The sequence below is a fragment of the Crocuta crocuta genome, unplaced genomic scaffold (assembly GCF_008692635.1).
Source record: "Crocuta crocuta isolate KB4526 unplaced genomic scaffold, BGI_CrCroc_1.0 scaffold619, whole genome shotgun sequence".
NCBI classification, from domain to species: Eukaryota; Metazoa; Chordata; class Mammalia; order Carnivora; family Hyaenidae; genus Crocuta; species Crocuta crocuta.
In genome coordinates, this window is record NW_027533395.1 from 971,419 (window position 1) to 989,306 (window position 17,888).

The 17,888-nt window shown below is 36.8% G+C and overlaps 1 protein-coding gene across 5 annotated transcripts in view; it reads left to right on the forward strand.

Moving 5' to 3' along the window:
* Window positions 1-17,888, forward strand: part of BTRC (beta-transducin repeat containing E3 ubiquitin protein ligase) — a 179,450-nt gene that overhangs the window by 64,182 nt on the left and 97,380 nt on the right. The gene's annotated exons all lie outside the window — the stretch shown is intronic.

The window sequence follows — 17,888 nt, forward strand, 5'->3', positions numbered from 1 at the left end:
TAGCAATACACAACAAGTTAGCTTTTTGTTTGTTTCTAACCTATATAGTTCATAATCTATTTAGAAGAATTTCAAAGGCAAGCTGTAAGTAAGCATCAGAATGCTTAGAGCTATCATCCTAGAAGAGAGGAAGTTAAGTATTCCACATTCTGAACTGTGTGGACAATTGCTAGTCTTTAATGATCCGATTTTAGTGGTGATAATGCTAGATATTTGCATTTGTTTTTTGCAAAATATAGTATTAAATTTCCTTTGCTAATCTTAAGAGATACAATATAGGAAAGTGCATAGGCCTTAAAATTAGTTAGATCAGGGCTTACATACTGTCTTTGTCACTAGTATGATCTTGTGCAAGCCATTTCACCCTCATCCTTGTGTTCCTCATCTGTAAATAGAGACTGCAGTAAAGGCACGCAGTAAATAATTCTTGTTTTTATCATCTTTATCTTCATCATGATTAACATTGTTGCAATTACTGTTAGAGAATATTACTCTCCTATCAATTTATTTCAAATATTATAAATTTTTTTTTTTACTACATGTCATATTGATAAAGTTTCTGCTCACGAGGAACTCCTGGTCTAACCTGTGGGGTTTTAATCTCTTTCGGGTTGTAATAAGTTTAGCCAAACTCCAAACTCCAAGAGAATAGTCACTGCAAGACTGCCCTCATTTCAGACACCAGTTGCCAGTTTAGGAGTCCCCATGACCACATTCATGCTTGAGAATTCACTAAAAAGGACTCACAGAACTCACTGAAAGCTATTATAATTTATTACAGGGTGAGGATACAGGTTAAAATTAACCAAAGGGAAGAGACACATAGGGCAGATTCTAGAGGGGACCAAGTATAGAACTTCCTGTCATCATCTCCATGGATTCATGAATGGCGTTACTGCCTCCTGGCCACAGTATGTGACAAAACACACAGGATACTGCCAGCTAGGGAAATTTACCCAAGTTTTGTTGGGGCTCAACTACAAACTGCCTGCATGGCTGACTGTTAGTCTTTAGCCCCTCCTATAGGTCACACCTAATGTTTTTCGCCTCAGTTTCCTCTCAGGATAGGAATTGAGAAAGTATAAGTCACATTTGTCCAATGGCCAGAAGCCGCAGAAAGAAAGACACTCCTGTTGGGTACAAAGTTCCAGAAGCCTAGATACCACCTCTCAGTAGCCAAAGGCAAAGGCCACACCTCTCTTTGGTATAGTTAATTCTTCACTACGCAGGGGTCATGGACTACTTTGAGACTCTAGTGACAACTATTGACCTTGGGAAAAACTGCATATGACACATAGGCAATATTTTATATAATAGCTATATGTATGGTTATTATATTTATATTAAATCATATAATCCTCAAAGTACAAACTCCCAAACTGAAAAATCCTATCGCAGAAATGTAGAGGAGCTGTAAGAATATACATTCAAAAAGAACTTGATCTGACCTGAGGATGAGGGTAAGGAAGATCAGGTAATGTTTGAGTTAAGGTCTAAAGGATAAGTAGGAATTGATTAGGCAAAAGAAGGGAAGGGAAACACATTTCAGGCTTAAGGAAGAGGCAATGCAAAGACCCTGGTGACTGGTGGAGCTTGGTGAATTTAAGGCCTCGACTGAAAAAAGACTCTTAGTTCAGAGAATGAGGAGAATGGAGCTAAGAAAGACTGGGAAGCTTGATCATGCAGGATTTGTGGGCCAGGTTACTCTTGATGCTGAGAAGAGCAGTAAGCTGTTGAAAGGTCTTAAACACAAGTTTTGACCTGATCAGATTTCCATTTAGATGCATTACTCTAGCTATCACAAGGGTGATTTCAGTAATTGAAGAGACACACTGTGGCAGTTTGGTTTTGGTCTGGAACTCCTTTGCATCGTAAAAAATTATTGAAGACAGCAAAGTGCTTTTGTTTATGTGGGTTATATATATATACTGATAGTTACTATTTGAAATTAGAACTGAGAAAAATTTTAAGTATTAATTAAAGTATCTGTAATAAACCCATTAGATACTAGTGCAAATAATGTCTGAATTAATAAAAGACAGCTGGATTCTCATTTCTGTTTTCCTCATTCAGTCTGTTGTGATGTTGTGTTTTGCTTGAAATATATGAAGAATACCCAGCCTCACACCGATAATATAGTTTAAAAAGAGAGTGGTGCTTTAATACCCTTTTCAGTTAGTTGTAATTTCTTTTTTTAAAATTTTAATGTTTATTTTATTTTGTTTTGTTTTGTTTTATTTATTTATTTTTTTTGAGAGAGAGAGACAGAGTATGAGCAGGGGAGGGACAGAGAGAGAGAGGGAGACCCAGAATCTGAAGCAGGCTGCAGGCTCTGAGCTGTCAGCACAGAGCCCATTGTGGGGCTCAAACTCACTAACCATGAGATCATGACTTGAGCTGAAGTGAGACCAGCTGAACCACCCAGGCACCCCAGTTAGTTGTAATTTCTTAAAGATGAGCTGCAGTATAGAATCTGAAACATATATACTTTTTGTGCTGTGTTACACAGATGCATTGGTCACAATCTTTTCAACAAATGATGGAACAGTTGGACATCTGTGTGAAAAATAATGAATTTCAAATGTTACATTGCACCATGTAAGAAAATTAACTCAAATTTGATCATAGACCTATATATGAACTAAAATTACAAAACTAATAGGAGAAAACGAGGGGAAAAAATCATTGTGACTTTGGGTTGGCAAACCACAGTGAGATACTACATTACTCGCACATGCCTTTTCTCTCCCTGGATGTGGGGATTGGGAAATCAGGAGACTCTAGGCAGTTACTATATCCTTGTTTAATATGAGAGATGTTGGGCTAGAAAATTCTTTGAACGTAGAAGCAATCTTTTATATTTATCAGTTGACTTTCACAGTGTTCTATAGAGTGATCTTTAGTATTTGGGGCCCAATAAGTACTGATGATTTGAACTATGTTAGATCAGTGGTAAAGATAGTCATATGCAATTAAAAATCATGTAAGTTAGGGGCACCCAGGTGGCTCAGTCGGTTAAGCCTCTGACTTCGGCTCAGGTCATGATCTCACAGTTTATGACTTTGAGCCCTGCATTGGGCTTTGTGCTGACAGCTCAGAGCCTGGAGCCTGCTTCGAACTCAGGACCTTCAGATTATGAGACTGACTCGCTGCCTACTGTGCTAAGGAGGCAGGTGCCTGGAGCATGCTTCGGAAACTGTGTCTCCCTTTCTCTTTGCCTGTCCTATGATTGTTCATTCTCTCTCTCTCCCCCTGTCTCAAAATATAAATAAACATTAAAAAATTTTTAAAAATTGTATAAGTTAAAATCATCTGACTTGGACACCAAGATACCAAAAAAATTCAAATTTTCATTTTGTCTAAAGCAGTCTTGAATCTCCGGTCAGGTAGGAAAGAATTCTGAAATTTACTGTCACTCTCAGGACTTTCTCTATTTGTTCAGGACTTTCTTTTTTTGTTTTTTGAAGATTTTATTTTTTAAGTAATCTCTACACCCAAAATGGGGCTTGAACTCACAACCCCGAGATCAAAACTCACATGTTCTACTGACTCGGCCGGCCAGGCATCCGTTTCTATTTGCTCTCAATTAAAAATTAACAAATATTGGGGTGCCTGGGTGGCTTAGTCGGTTAAGCGTCCGACTTTCGCTTAGGTCATGATCTCGCGGTTCGTGGGTTCGAGCCCCGCGTCGGGCTCTGTGCTGACTGCCAGCTCAGAGCCTGGAGCCTGTTTCAGTCTGTGACTCCCTCTCTCTCTGACCCTCCCCTGCTCACGCTGTCTCTCTCTCTCCTAGAAATAAATAAAACATTAAAAAAATAATAAAAAAAATAAAAATTAACAAATATCTATAAAAAATTTCTTTAGTCTCCTTATAAGTTACCACTTCTAGAATATATTTGGAGGAATGTTGATTTAGTGATTTTGCTGGAAAAATCAGGAATAAATTGGGTATATGGACCTTGAGGTATATTGCAAGAGTAAAATTGTGTGGCACAGGCAGAAAAGAGGTACTTAAGAAACATTTTAGAAAAGCAAGCCAGGGGCACCTGGGTGGCTCAGTCAGTTAAGCGTCCGACCCGGGCTCAGGTTACGATCTCATGGTTTGTGGGTTCGAGTCCTGCATCGGGCTCTGTGCTGACAGCTCAGAGCCTGGAGCCTGCTTCGGATTCTGTGTCTCATTCCTTCTCTGCCCCTCCCCCACTTGTGCTCGGCTTCTCTCTATCTCTCAAAAATAAATAAATGTAAAAAAATTTAAAAAAAAGAAAAGAAAAGAAAAACAGGCCAAAGGCTGTTTTGTAGTATAGTTNGAACCCACGAACCGCGAGATCATGACCTAAGCGAAAGTCGGACGCTTAACCGACTATGCCACCCAGACACTCCTATACCTCAGTGTTTTAAGTCAGTAAAATGGTGATGTTAACAGTAATCTCATAGAGTTGTTAAAATTAAATGAGTTATGTTAAGTCCTTAGAATAGTGTCTGGCAGATGAATGGGTTTATATTATTGGAAAAATGTATAGAAGAATAGGTTTGGAGGCTTTTAGCAAACACTAGTTTTCACCTTGGTATAAGCAATATACTGTTAAATAAATTCTTATTTTTTTCATTCCTCATAGCCCCATTTTGTATCATAGGGAGCCTGCTTTTGGTTCAGGTATTGATAAGAAAATTTTGATTTTCTCAATATTACTAGAGGTATGAATGTTTATTTTTCTCCCCATTATGTCATATGTAGCAAAAAATGAAATGAGCTTATATACTGATTTTATTCTATTCAATAATTTGTTCTATGTCAGGTTCAGTGTGCACAGGTGCTCAATATTACTCACTGACGAATTAGCAGAGACAGGATTTAAATCTTTCCTGTTCCTACTAGAATAAAACAATCTTAGTACATTTACATCTTTCTAGTTTGGGTTTTATTTTATTTACTTATTTAGATTTTTGATAGTGTAAGATTTACACACAAAGCTGAAGTGTACTGAGTTTGACATCTGTACATTTATGTAACCTTATTCTCAAGACATAGAATATTTTCATAATCTGAGAAAGTTCCTTTGTATCCCCTTTCCAGTTAGCTCTCATCCCCCCATGCAATTACTGTTCTGATTTGCCGCTCAGGTTGGTTTTTTTCCTGTTCTTCAACTTCATATAAATGCACTCATATAGCATACATTCTTTTGTATCTTTTTTCTTTTGACCAATATGTTTTTGAGGTTTGTTCATTTTGTCATGTTTAGCAGTAACTTACTCTTTTTTTTATTGCTGAATATGTTCTATTACTATGCCACAATTTATTTGTTCATCTATTGATACACATTTAGATTGTTTCCATTTTTTGACTACTATGTGTAAAGCTACTAAATACAGTTTGTGCGAGTCTTTTTGTGGACATGTGTCTTTATTTCTCTTGGTAAATGCCTAAGAATGTAATTGCTGGTCTGGGCACCTGGGTGACTGAGTTGGTTGAGCATCCAACTTCAGCTTAGGTTATGATCTTGCAGTTTGTGAGTTCAAGCCCCATATCGGGCTTGCTGCTGTCAGCCTGTCAGTGCAGAACCTGCTTGGGATCCTCTGTGCCCCTCTCTCTGCCCCTCCCTCGCCTGTGCTCTCCCAAAACTAAATAAATATTAAAAAAAAAAAAAGAGAATGAGAGAATGTAATTGCTGGGTCATAAAATAAAGTAAATTTTTAACTTTAAAAGAGATAGTCAAATGGAAGGAGCCCAACTATCCATCAACTGCTGAATGGATAAAGAACATATGGTATGTATGTGTATATGTGTACATATACATACAGTGGAATATTACTCAGCCATAAAAAGAATGAAATCTTGACATTTGCAATGGTGTAGATGGAGCTAGAGGCTAGAGAGTATTATGTTAAGTGAGATAAGTCAGAGAAAGACAAATACCATATGATTTCACTCATGTGGAATTTAAGAAACAAACGAACAAAGTGGGGGGAAAAAGAGAGAAAAGGCACACTAAGAAACAGACTCTTAACTATAGAGAATAGACTGATAGTTACCAGAGGGGAGGTAGATGTGGGGGATGAGTTGAATGGGTGATGGGGGTTAAGGAGTGTACTTGTGATGAGCACCGGGTGGTATATGGAAGTGTTGAATCGCTGTATTGTACATCTGATATGTATTACACTGTATGTTAACTAACTGGGATTTAAATTTTAAAACTTAAAAAAAAAAGAAGAGAGACAGTCAAGTATTTCTTCAAAGTGATTATCCCAGAAGGAATACTCATTTTACTAATATTGCCAAGTGTGTTTATGAAAGTGAGTAGGTAATAGCTTCATGGTGTTTTTTTTTTTCTTTAAAATTATGATATTCCTTTAGTAAGTTTGAAGTACCTTCAGCGTAAAAATTCAATGACAACAGAAAAAGAGCCTTGGAGTCATTATTTAGTTTGTTGGGTTATCTTCAGTAGCTCATATGGAAATGGCAACTTTGGGATGGTTTGACAGTTAACATTTCACATCACACATTTTAAATCAGTGACAGAAAAGATTGTGAAAATATTGTTTAAATGGATTCTATGAGGACATAGTTAATTTGAACATATTTTCATAGTCATCATTCCATTGGTTTGTCCTGTAAAGTATATGGATAATTAAGAGGATTTCTGTTGATTAACAGTGGATGTGTTTTGTGGAATCATTTGCTCATCCTCAGCAAGTGGTGATCTTATAATCTGATATTAGGGGCACCTGGGTGGCTCAGTTGGCTAAGTGTCCGACTTCAGCTCGGGTCATGATCTCATGGTTCATGGGTTCGAGCCCCACATTGGGCTCTGTGCGGACAGCTAGCTCAGAGTCTGGAGCCTGTCTTCCGATTCTGTATCTCCCTCTCCCTCTGACCCTCCCCTGCTCACGCTGTCTCTCTCTCTCTCGAAAATAAATACAACATTAAAAAATTTAAAAAAAAATCTGATATTAAATTAGAACGAGCAGTAGAAAGAAAGTACTTAAAAATAACTCAGTAATTATTTTCTTTAGACATTGAAAGAGAAGAGAAATTGTAACAATAAGAATATAACTAGATTTATATGACCTTAGAATATTTCAGGTGTCAAGTATAGCTATGATGTTTTAGGGAAATCTTGAGCTAAATGAATGATATAATATTTTAATACTAGCAAAGTTCCCTTCTCAAAGGTTGAAATTATTTGGGGTTGACTTTAGGAAAGACAATGTATTTCATTATTTAAGAATATTTAGAGGTTGGGGGTGCCTGAGTTGCTCAGTCGGTTGGGGAACCGACTTCAGCTCGGGTCATGATCTTACTGTTCATGGGTTCGAGCCCTGCACTGGGCTCTGTGCTGACAGCTCAGAGCCTGGAGCCTGCTTGGATTCTGTGTCTTCCTCTCTCTCTGCCCCTCCCCCGTTCGTAGGCTGTCTCTCAAAACTAAATAAACATTAAAATAATTTTTAAAAAAAGAATATTTAGAGGTCCACTAAATCTTACCCTCTACTAAGTGAAATGTTAAAATGGAACAATACTAGGAAAATTAAGCATTTTTTTCAGAATGTATGTGTGTATGTATATGTATGTATGGAAGACTTCATTTTGAAATTGAGGTTAAAGGGCAGTATGGATTATCACACTGAATGTACACTAACATTCAAATCTGACCAGAAAATAATACCATAAGGAAAATTTTCCCATGACAAAAATGCTTGTCTAGCCCTAGGTGATGGCCTTCCCCCCAACATTGTATGTGGATAATCTCAGTACTTCTGCATAATAAAGAATTCAGTTCTTTTTTGTCCATATGTTGACATTTCACCTATGTTTATCCCAGCTATAGTCTTTGCATTAGGAATTAGTATGTAGTGGCAAATAAAAAATGCCTTTATTTTGTGTGTGTGTGTGTGGCAGGTGAGGGCAGGACACACATTTTCCTGTACTTATAAAACGACTTTATTGTTTGTTGTAGAATATATAAACTATTTGGTAAACATATAAACAAGAAAGTATCACCCATAATCCTTGCACTATAAGATAATCATCATGTTAGCGTCCTTCAGTTTGGAATGACATCCATCACTGGATATGTGTACACACACAGGCATGTCGGGGCAAATGCAGTTTAGCTTTAAAATATTTTTACCCCATTTTATTATAAAATTATAAAATATAAAAGTTAAAAATTAATTGTAGAAAATACAGATAAGTAGAAAGAAGAAAGGGAATGTTTTAAGTGTTGTTGTAGATATTACCACTTTATTGAAATTAATACTTTCTGAATTTTAACTGTATTGTATTCTTGTTCAAATTGTACGTTCATCAGCTGGTTACATTGATTTTGGTCAGTTTTTATCTCATGGCCAGTTGCTTACATGTTCGTAAATTGAATGTAGTTTGAAGCTGGTTTACCATTCATGTAATTGAGTGGCTTGCCACCATTTTCCTCTTATGTAATTCTTAGCCATTTCAAATTTACGCTTCTCCAAAGGTACTGTGTTCTCTTATATATCTGTGTCTATACGTGTTCTCCCTACCTGGAGAACCCTACAGAAAACACCTCTCCTCCCTAACTATCCCCTACCTCCCACATTTATCTCCCTGACTACTTACTAATCTTCATGATTCAGCTCAAGTAGTTTTACCTCTAGGATAAAGGTTCTTGTGATCTTTTCACCCTCCCCCTTAATCTCGTCAGAGCATCTGTACTCAGGGCATACAATAGATACCTCTGTCATCGCATTGATAGGCTTTTGCAGTTGTTCCCTCATTGGACTGAGTTTCTTGATTGTAGGACTATGTTCATTTTATATTTTCAGTGTCAAGTACAGTGCTTGATGCAAAGTGTGTGTTTTATGAATTTTTGCTGAACAAATGAATGGACCTAAATAATTTGAAGAAAACTATCAAATAACATATATAGAGTGGGAGAAGAGAAAGCATAGATTTGCCGGTGGTACTTACACGTACATCCACACTACTGTTGTGAATTCAGAAAGAAGTCATGATATGTAAACATTTCAAAGCACACATTTACATGGAAAACAGGAAAACATGCTGAATCTGATTTATGGGTAGTCTTTAAATTTTATACATTCGGCCTTCATACAGCTCCCACTATGATGATCCCTTCTGAATTGGATTTTGTACACCGAATTTGGACTCTTGTTGATGAACAAATGCACATTTCCAGCTATTAAATAGTGCCACTGCCAATGTCAGCCAGTTAACATTTCGGTTTCAATGATGTCAGCATCTTTATCTCCACAACAGTGTGTGTTTGAACAATTATTTGACTATTTTATTGCATTTTATCCTTATCCTATGAAAGAATAGACACTGGGAGAATTAAAAGGATGATAGTAGTGGTAAACAACAGTCTAGAGAAAGGTGGGATTCCTCAAGCATACGGAAAGTGACCCTTTAGGCTTCATTAGGCACAACATTAAAGTACATGTGCAAGATGTTGGAAATACATTATTGAAGATCATTTCTTAAAAAGAAAATATAATTATAGATTTTAAAACATTTTGGCTAACATTGGAATTTACTGTTCAGCTTCTATCCTTTTCAAAGTTTATGTGAATTTCACTGAGAAAAGGAGAGATGAACTGAGTTTGCTGCATTTTGCTTTATCTTGGAAATAGGTTTTCTTGGAGGAATCATTAGGACCGATTTGTCGTTTAAGATGCCCGCTAAGGTTATTTAAATATCCGGTTACTTCAAGTTTTGTAGTAATAGGTTCCTCCATTGCTGAGTGTTTTGACATGCCTGTGATGCTGGTAATGTTCATTTACAGGGTAATGTGCAACAGTAGCGAATGTTTAGAGTAAACGAAATCATGTTATTGTGAGACAGTCATTTCCTTAAAAAAATTTTTTTCCTAATGGTTCTGAAAAGTTAAGCTCTTCACTTCATAAAGTGGGCTTAGCTTTTGTGTTAAATAATGTTGGATTTTCCCTAACTGCTCTAAATTCAACATGACCTCTAATGGCAGAAGGGAGAGTACAGGTACCCCAAGGGGCCTGGGGTTGCCTCAGGGTAAGCAGCGCAGACTGGAAGATGAAACCTTTCAGGATAATGGGAGCCTCTGTGGATGTACCTTCCTTATCAGACAAATCCTTGCTGTGGGCAGTTAAGACTCACCTGTATCCTCTGAAGAGGTATGTATTACTTTCTTTATATTCCAAGATTACCTTCTTATTATTCTCCTCTTTGTGCTGAGTAGAGGCAGGAGTCTCACAGGAGTTCTTTCTCTGCTATTCAGGAATCATTGTTGCTTGTTTTGTGACTGCCACGGCCATTTGTACCTTCTTTCACTATTCTGCTTTATGTGGTAGTGTTTTATTGTCTTGCTGTCCTTCCTTGTGTTAGTTTCTAGACTTGGTATTTTATGTGGACTGTCAAGCTATGCCGTCTTGGTAGAAAGGCAGTATTAAGGAAACTTCTTTGTCATTTTTCATGAAGAGAGAAACCCAGATTATTTATGACAGCCTCATTGAGGGGGGGAAAAAGACCCCTCTCTTGTTTAGCTGCATAGGCCTCTAAGAATTGTAATACTTTACTATTGGGAAGTGATACCCATGAGTTTTGTTTTTCCTGAGAGTGATGTTGAGTAGTTTTGAGCTTTCCTGTGTTCTCTGGCCCAGTCCTCCGGAGACCAAGTCTATTATATTTTGAAATAGTTATTTGGGTCTAGGATGTAGTACATCATTATGAAACGGCATGTTGCAGTGCACCTTCCCCTGTTGGGTTATCTGTCATCCGCCTTTTAAAGTTCTCAGGTGTACCATTCAAAGCCTCAAGACCTTTGTTGCAAACCTAGTATATGTGTCTTGATATGAATTAAATTGGAATTTTGTGCCTTGTAAAACTGGCATTAAAAAAGAGTATATGCATTTTCACACATGATCCTTCAGCAAAAAGTTCAAGTTTTAGCCTGATTTGGTTTAATTTTTTTATGTTAGAGGTCATGAATAGAAAGGAAAGAGTAAAGAGATAAATACTCATTTTATGTTTTCATGTTTCACACACACATGAATATAGAGAGGGTACTATTTCAAACTAGTAAATATAAAGCTTTTATATAGCACGGAAAGTTTTGTATTTGAAAGAAAACACATGATCAGTTTTACTTAAAAATAGTTGCTGTTCATTGCAGTTTCTACCCTTTTGCATGAGCCGTGTTTTGGGGATTGTGCCTGTTTCTTTTAGTATAATATTTGTACACTTCTCCTAGATTTTTAAATTGGCAGGTCATTAATTTTTTTAAGCATTTCCATTGCAGCATAGTACAGTCCTTTGGGGGGAATTGGTAAAATGAGGATAAAATGGGTACAGGATTCCAACAGCTTGAAAATAACACAGTATTTGACCAAAATCTCTTTTGTATTCCCTACTCTGGTTCTATTCCAGTAGTCCTGGAAATGTGCCTATGGACTATTTACAGTGAGATTATAAAACTGAATCATGATTTTGGTGAATAGAAGCCAGAGCATGTGGCTCCAGCACCCCAGCTGGCAGTAAGCTCTCCCTAGGTTTATGAATGTAGTTAGATGGCCCCCAACTGTTTACAAGACAGCAGAGGTGAGGTCTTTGATTGACAAGTCAGAAATGCATTATATCATTCTCTCTGCCAGTCTCTGGTTCATGCTGTTAAAAATGTCAGCCTCCAAGTTTGAATGGCAGCCTGAGGGCCTTAGAAGCTTTTTGTTTTCTGAGATGGAAACACAAATTGGATGTGTGCCTGAGCGCTTCATCCTGGGCTGTAATTTCATCTTTTAGCTAAGAACCACAAGGTACACGAGCAAAGCACCCTGTAAACAATAATACTGTGGAAAAAAAAATAAACAAGGTCGTGTTTCTGGTACGTTGATCCGATGGTGTCCTGACCTCTATCACGTTGAACATCTCCACTCTGATTGCTGTTCCCTTTGGCATTACAATGAGAGAAAGAGAGACTGACATAGGAGAAAAAGATTTAAAGTTGCAGTGTCGTTGCACATTCCTTGTATTGGCTATGAAATATTGAACTGTCAGAATGTGACACTTGGTTTTTTAAGCAACCTTTCTTGTTTGAGGTGTTTGCAGTTCATTCCTTTCTCCCCCATTTGTCTGCTCTCATTGATAGGGTTGGAGGTAGTTGCCTTAAATGCATGAAAAGGGACAGTGTTAAAGAGAAGTGGTGCTGATGGAGCCAAATAAACTTAACACTGGAATGGAAGTGCCGGCTGTCAGGCATGGGCAAAAAGGAGTCTAAAGTTGGGTTAGTTCATTAATCTGGGGGCTTATGGAATACTCCATAAAGAAGTTTAGGAAGAATCAGTTTAATTATCGGTTCTATTTTTGTGGAGGCAGGAGGTTGGGAAGGCAGTAGTGGATAAAGATAAGAGATGGAATAACATGGTTTGTTAAACTGATAGCAAACTATGTAACTAACTATCAAAACTAACGCAGCAGCTGTGTTATTTATTGCTCTAATTATCCAATGTCTTTAGGTAGAGGTTCATTATGAAAGACTCAAAAGTTCAGCAAGAAAAATAACTTTTTTGAAATGTGCAAAATTCATATTTATAGTAAGGTTGATGATGAACAGGTCATATGGAAAGAGCCATTAGGTTTGTATTAGTACAGCTTAATGGCACATGAATAGAAAATCTTGGTTGCAAAAGCCAAACCGTAAATTTCTTGGTAAATATTTTCTAGTAGTAGAATGTGTTTTCTATTGCTGTTTAAGATATTATTTGTTTATCTTAAGCCAACAAATATTTTATATTAAATTTTTTTCTTAAGAAAACAGCACTATTAATAGATGTGTGCTGTTATCTTAACCCATTTTGGGGCATAGACCTTCCCAGTAAAGTTTTAAGTGAGAATGCTCTTTTGTAATTCTTCTGGAGAATGAAATAAGTAGGGGGTTGTGTCGAAAGTACTTGAATTAACACTATTGATGTATTATTGTTGTTGTTGTTTTAACATTATCAATGGTTTTAAAGGACAGTTGTTTAGCTTAGCTCTTTCCCTCTACAAATGTGAAAGGCAGGAGAGCTATTCTCTATCATGAATACATAGTGAAATGCACTGGAAAAATGGTGGTAATCATTTTGGATATTTCTTAATTCCCTCCTTTGAGGTCATGCTGGAAAGAGGGGAGATAATAATTGTAAAATAATGTCCTGCTCTCTTGTACCTGGAATTATGTCTTCACTTACAAAATACAGCGCAAGACCAAAGGGAGAAATATTGAGAATTAATTACTGTTGTTTTAAGTGTTGCTCTCTATTTTTAAAGCATAAATATTGATGTAGATTTGCATTTCAGCTGTGCTGTTAGAACCCAGTGTCTTGACTCAGTTGGGGCGGGGGCTTTCAAAAATCATTCTTACAGAAATTGATTTCTCATTGTCTGATTTCTTGAGGATGAATAATAACCATTCTTTTCAATCTGGGAAGAATAAGAGATGTGCAACTTATCAGAAATAAGGCTATAAATATGTACATTTATGAAATCTCCTAAATCTTAACACAGAGAAACTACAAAATTTCTTCTCTTGGTATATTATTAATGCATTATTACTGTAAAAATGCCTCAGCCCATGGGCTTTTAAATAGTCATACCTCCATAATAATGATTAGCCTTATTACCTAAAGTCCAGGCTTGCTTCATGAGCAAAAATCAGTGTATTCATGGAATCTTAGAATTTCAGCATTGGGGGACGTAGATGGACATTTTGTCACATAGAGGAATCCTTTATGAAATGTTTGTCAAGGGGTTATGTAACCTCTGCTTGGTCACTGCCATTGTGGGCAAGCTGGACTTGTTGAGGCATCTTGTTTTCTTCTTCACTGTTGGTTCTATAAGAAGGTGTTCCCTCAAGAAGGAGTCAAACTTTTTGTTGACCTAGTGATTAGAAGTCTAACTTTCATAGTTATATAAAGTAATTGTTTTCGTGTTCATGTATTTGTATGTTTGAGGATGGCTATCATGTTGCTTATATTTTCTGTTCCCAGGGTGAATATCCTTGGTTCTTTCAGCGTCTCTTTGGAAAATATCAGTATTCCTACCTGCCATTTTCATAACCTCCTATTTTGGTGGAGGGCGTTATCATTCTGGTTGTCCTTACTTGTGAGTGCATTCCACCTTGACAGTGTCCTCATTACAATGTGGCATGCATAACTAGAGACAGTGCTGCAAAAGTGTGTAATAGTGTAGTATATATTGTGAAACCTCTTGTTTAGAACATAATTTAGATTATGTAATGTAATTACTGCAGCCTAAAACTGAAATACCTCTGTGGTGTAGGGGATAGAAAATTCTCTACGAACTTAGCCTGGGTTTGTTTCCTCACCTTTTCTTTGAAGCCAGAAAAGCGTATGTAAGCACTTTGACAAATGACATAATGTAGTGGCATATCTGAGTGGTACAGGTATTTTAAACCTAGCTCCAGTTCCTGAAGATGGTGAACATCTGCTTAGAGGTATTGTAGAGCTCCACAATGCACTAATTGAATTACTCTTTTTCTGGAGTTGCCGACTGCACTAATTGAATTAGAATCTGTGTGTGTGTGTGTGTGTGTGTGTGTGTGTGTGTGTGTGTGTGTGTATGTAAGTGAGATAATTCCAGTCTTACCGGGAGAGACTGTGGGAGATATGACTGATGGTGTGTACTGTGCTGCTATCTAATGGCAGCCTATGGAACTACTATGTGGTCTCCTGGGAAGAGAGAATGCAGTCTTCTGATCTGGTGTGACCTCAGTCTAACCCCATCCGGTTTAGTTCAAAAGGTCTCGGGATGTATTTTTGTAATTCTAAATCTAAGAAGGAAAAGTGTGATTAATTTCTCCATTAAATATTAAGATAGGTTTTATTAGGCCTACAATTTTTTATGAAGTATTGTAAATATTCAGTTGAATTTAAAACTTCTAATCTCTAATGGGTGAAAACAAATGCAAACGTACTCAGTCAATGGCTCATGTTCCGATTTTGCCTTCTATATGACACAAAAGTAAAAAAGAATTACCTTTTTGAAATGTCTTCGCATCACAGAAAGGAAGAATGACATAGGGTTTGGGTTCTTAAATAAAATTTTTTCCTGGTTGTCAAAATATTGAGGTCAGTCGATTTAAGAGTGTTAACAAATTTTGCTGTACAAGATTATGCTTTGTAAAATTTTAAAAATTGTTATAGAAAAAACATTTTAATTACAGCAGTATCAGAGCAAGTTCCATAAACCTATGCTTATATGAAATATAAAACATTGTTATAGAAAAGCATTTTGATTATAGCAGTATCAGAGGAAGTTCCACAAATATTAATCATCTAAAATTTAACTGTGCCATAAATTTGAGCAAATTTGAAATTCTCAGAAGTGAAATAGGTAATTCTCTTTCTAACAAAAGAATCTGTTAGTCACAATTTAATGATTTTTGTAAAACATCATGAAACATATAATTCTATATAGCTTTAAAAGCAAACACACTGAGCAGAACTCAGCCTGAACTGTTCTTTTGATTCAGTTTAACTCTAGGCATGCTAACTTGTAAAATAGCCTATAACAGAAAAACACATACATGTAAGCCCTTGATTTCTAGAATGTGTACGTGTACATATACTACTGCTTTGTGAATAGCGAAGTGCTACTGGTTGTTTCTGGGCATTTAAAATGATCTTTTTATTGTATGAAAGAAACAAAGTATTATAAAAGTTTTAATCTTTCCTATATAATCATCATTATTAAAATGAAATGTAAGTTTGAAATATTCCAAAATTGTATAGGCAAGTTTGTTTTCTATTGTAAGATTGAGCTACATCGGGTTTTTGCATAAATGACTTTGATAAAAATGACTGAAGGATATGATGTGTGCTCCATATAGGCTGTAAAGGGGAAATGCATTTTGACATCATGTAGATCTAAAGCTTTACAAACAATATTGCCATTCACAGCTAGCCACAATCCCATTTAATTCATAGAGAGAGAGTACTTTCTATGTGCCAGGTACTGTACAAAGTATTGGGCATAAATTAAGAGTCAACCTGTCCTCAAGGAGCTTATAGTTATTTATCAGACAGTTATTGAGAACCTGTGTACCAGGGCACTATGCATATAATTTGAGGGCACTGGTACTGTGAGTAACCATTAGTTTCATGTATTTTTCCCATTCATTGAGCTAGAGCCCTGGCATAATAGCAGCCCTAAGGAGCTGATGTTCACATCGGGTATAACTGATGTTCACATCAGGTATAACTCATCTCAGCCAAAAGAGCGATATGCATATTTCAGACTAGTCTGTCTCTTAATGGCTTTCTTTCCCAGATGCCTTCTAAGGGAGCAGTATTGTTTTTGGTAGTTTCAAGTACAGCTTAAAAAAGAGATGGATAACATTTATTATAGTGCCTCCTGCTGGTAGATCATAGATTTTCAGTCCTTATTTTGAAGAGTTGGTAGTGCCCACTTGTGGTTTGATAGTTATAGTTAGTTCAGGGCTTCTAAGGCCATAAACGGGAAAGAGTCCATTGCATGCAAGGTATAAAATGCTTCTTTAAACAGTCTATTTCTAGAACCTAAATTGTCCTGGGATCAGCTCTTGATATAAAAATTCATAGAAACCTGTTTTTCACAGAGTGTGGTAACTCCTTGCCATAGTGCTGTAGTGTTAAAATTCACATTGGCCAGGTTGTTCTGTAAATTAAACACTGACAGCTACCCTCAGGGGAACAGCCAATGTATTTATGATGATGTGCTGATTACACAAAATACACTGCAAGCAGAAAACAGCTGCAGAGAACAAACCTCTTAAAAAGAATACAATTACAAATAGCACCCTCAGTATTTCTAGTGGTGAGTGTAGAATACAGCATGCTAATGCAGGTTTCTTACTTAGTCTGCCTGAAAACAAAAAATCTGAAGGAGATAAGTTAAATTATGGTTGATTGCACATGTGGTGCCAACAGAGCAGTAAACAAATTTTGTTTCTGAAGAATATAGGTACAAGCGTACAAATGTCAGGTGTAGCCTCCCCTTCCGCCGGGCTCCCCCCCCCCTTTTGCTAGTAGATGTCTCATATACAGTAGGGCATGGCCTTGTTTTAAGCATTCTGGACACTCGAAGGATATTACACAATGAATTGGGCAGGAGAGTATCTAAATGGTGTTTTAAAAAATCCAGTAGAAACATCATCTGTTAGGATTGTAGATATCAACATTTCTTTTGAGATGCAACTCAGTGTTTTCATTGTTATTAATAGCTTTGAAGATGTTTACCTTTGGAATTAATAAAAGGAGTCATGACTTTGTATCTATGGTAAGGTCTTTGTACTTTCTTAGATTCTCTGTTTTTAAGAATGTGGTGTTTTAGGATAGTGGAATGGCTGGGCAATTGCACATTTTTAGGAGAATCAACTTTCAAGCATGTCTCCTTTCATCCCTGCATGGTTGCATGCGGACAGGTAAGAAGATAAGAAAAAAATTTTTGTTTTCCTTGTTTGAGATTCTGTTACAGTTTAGGGTTAGTATCTATAAAATATTTCAACTGCTGAGCATGGTAGCTTCTGTTCAAATCAGTAGAAAATATGTTGATCATCCAGGACATAAATTTACTCAAGCCAACTCTAAGGTAGGGGGACATAGTGATTGGAAACAGTTCACTTCACCCGCCTGAAACTAAGAATCAACTTTTCAGTATATGGATCACTGGTATGTAATAATCGACTATTATTGGTCTGTCTGTTGGTCTCTTTTTAAATCAGTTTGGAACCTCCTGGAGTTATTTTCTTGCTCCGCTGACATCAATCCCATGTGGCAGAGGAGTTGTATATAACCGGTTTGGTTTAATCAATAGAATAATTGATAAACCAGATAAGATTTAAACTGATTATAGCCCCTACAGAATTCCCCAGAGGCCTTGGACTCTC